Consider the following 3,037-nt stretch of genomic DNA (forward strand, 5'->3'; position numbering starts at 1 on the left):
TGGTGGTGAAGTGTTTGGTTTTTTTATATAAAATGTTCTGCCTCCCTGTCATTTTTCTTATATTTTTGTATTCCTCCCGCTGCCCTTGACAGTAGGTTTGTGGGGGTGTAAGTGTGGCTGAGCAGCTGCAGCAAGCAGATGGCGATGGTGTTTCTAGGGTGCTGCTGTTGCCTCTATCTCTAAAACCCAAGAAACCAACTTTTTTTTTTTTTTTAAAAAAAAACCGAACCCACCAAACGTGTAGTGCTGCCCCAGGTGCCCACAGGTACCGCTACCTGACTGTGTGGGAGGCTCTGGCACCGAGCAGTGGCTTCGTGAGGGCTGTGGTGCCACTCTGGCCTGTCCCCTCCTGGTCACCCTGGTGCCATCTTCTCAAGCGCTCACAAACCCACCTGGTAAATGCTTTTAGCACCACGTTGGTGCTCAGCGAAATCGGATTTGGATGGGGTGAGCCAGGCAGAGTCAAGAAGGGGTTTATCCGCGAGGAAGCTGCTTGCCCGGGCTGTGTTCAGCCGTCCTTGACCTGGCGTGAAGCTCCCCTGCGGTGGGATGGGGCCCTGTTGGGAGGGGGATTCAGTGCCAAGGGCTGGGGTTGGGTCCTGGAGAATGCAGGACTGGGCCTGGTGAAAGGGCTCTGCGATGGCAGTGGAGCCACGCCACAGCTCCCAAAGAGGAGTGGTGTTCATGCACATCTTGTTGGTGGCTCGCCATCCCAACGGAGCTCCTCCATGGCCTCTCTGCAGGACGAGCAGGCAGGCAGCAAGCCCACACAAACCTGTATCTCTCTGCTGTCCATTGATCTTCCCTTTAAACAGTTGCTCCTGACCTTTTGTGTTTAACTGAAGGCTCCCGAGCTTGATAACTCTGTCCCACGGAGGTGAGGCTGGTGTTGGTGTGGAGCTGAGCACCGCTGCAGAAATGCCTGCTCGCTAACAGAGCCGTAGCTCTGCGATAGCCGAGTGAGTCGCTTTTTGTTCCACAACAGCCTGACCCGCTGTCTTGCGCAGTGGGGAAAATATCCCGGCCAGTTACGCTGCTACGCAGCCTTGACTGCCATAATTTGAACGGTGTGGCTTCACTAAAAGGCTGGAGGGGCTGAATGAGTGTATTAATTACTGTTACTTTTCTGTATTAAGTATTTTTTAAAAAAGCAGAACTTGAAGCTCATTCTCTTGTAGTGAGGAGTAAACAGTGATAGTTTACCCAGTAAGGCGTTGATTTGAATTATGCATCCGAAATACTGAAACAGGTTAGCTATTAGTGGTAATCACTGGACGAGATTTAACCCCACAGATTTATCTCCTTTTCCTTTGTAAGGTAAACTTGTCGTTTACCAGCAAATTGGATCTGCAGCTGCTGATTGCAGAACGGCGTAATGCTGCACAAACAGCTCTTTCCTGTATCCAAAATGGACACAGCCATTAGAGTTCTTCTTAAACATCCAAATGTTCTGGGTTTTGTTATTTTTATTGTCATGAACACTTTTAAATACTCCTTAGGGATCTAATCCTGCAGCCACGTATGTTTTAAAACACGCGGGTTTTGTTCTTCAGAGTTTTGCCAGAGACTCTGTGCACTAGAAGTATCAAGGTAGTGGAAACCAATGTTAATTAAAAGTGAGAATTTGATGTTGGATCTGATGCTCCTGGTGCATCTGAGAAAAATAATGAGCCACAGTAAGTTTTCATAAAACCGCGAGGGGTTTTCTACAAGCGCCGAGTTTCACCAGATGTTTACAGCTGACAGCACACTTTCCTCTGCTTCGCGGAGATTTTTATTTTTGGTTCTACCAGTTAGGGGGCTGGGGGAGAGGAAAAATTTTCAACAAAGATGTTACTTGTAGAGCAGTTTAATGCTTGTCATGGCTGCGTGATGGAAGCGATCTGTCCGCAATCCCATGTCCCAAATCCAGGGTATGAAGCATGAACGGCTGATACGCCGCTCTGTTTGATTTCACGTCCTGGCACCAAAGACTTGGGCTGTATGGTGAGATTCCCAGGATGATGCCAGCATATAGGTTACATTTAAAACAGCCTGATCCTGTCATTCTCGTGTTTTACTGCTGCATGCAGGAACATCGCTTTCCCATCCCAACCCTGTTGCACAGAATTAATGCTGAATGAGGAGGAAAAGCCGTATCCGTCCTCAATCCCTCCTCTGTGTGCACAGACCCAAAGCTGTAATTTTACAGCTCCTCTTATACCTCCCACATTTATAATATGACTTTCTTTGTTAGTGAAACAAAGGAAAACTGAAGTTAGAAAGCGGAAATGCTAAAATGCAGCACTTGGATAATAGAGGTAGTCTGGGAGCATTAGTGTCACATTAGTTAATATTTCTAACATTCTCTCCTTTCTTGTGACTTCACTTGACAGCTTTTTTTTTTTGCCAAAATTTCTTTTTTCTCTGCCTGTCTGAAACAGGTGGGTCTAACAGTGCAGCTTCTACACTGGTTCCGTCTCAGATGCTTTTTGCAGAAATAGTCTGGAGAAACTCCTTTAGGAAACAAAAACTGCCCGAGGAAAGAAAACTATGACCCAAAGCAGTGGGAATTCCGAATGTAAGGGATGCAACATTAATCTCCTGGTGGTGTGTAGAGGCTCATAAATAAGATTGCAAATGTGGATGACTTCCAAGTAAAAGTACTAGCTTACAGCCGCTAACAGGCTGCTAATAAAGATTACTTCATCTAATCTTCCTTAAAGTGTATTTATAAAATATAACACTGCCAAGTTAGATCACAGTGCGGAGAAGTTGCATGTTGAATCAATTAATTGTGTATAGGTATTCGCGGTCTGTTTACAGTGAGGAACAACACTCCAGTATTTAATGCATTTTCAGTTACGCAACACTGGGACTGTTTGTTCTTGCTCTGGAAATGCAGTATTTTGAAACGCTTAAATCTTGTCACAGATGACGCCAAGTGACGTGGGAGGCTTGATCTAGCCCGTGGCAAGGCTTGTGGGGTACAACTGAGCCAGTATTTACCCTGCTCTAGATAGTGCTGGGGGGCGGGGGGTGCGGAGGGAGGGGCGGG

Source organism: Buceros rhinoceros, unplaced genomic scaffold (assembly GCF_000710305.1).
Source record: "Buceros rhinoceros silvestris isolate BGI_N320 unplaced genomic scaffold, ASM71030v1 scaffold22362, whole genome shotgun sequence".
Classification (NCBI taxonomy): Eukaryota; Metazoa; Chordata; class Aves; order Bucerotiformes; family Bucerotidae; genus Buceros; species Buceros rhinoceros.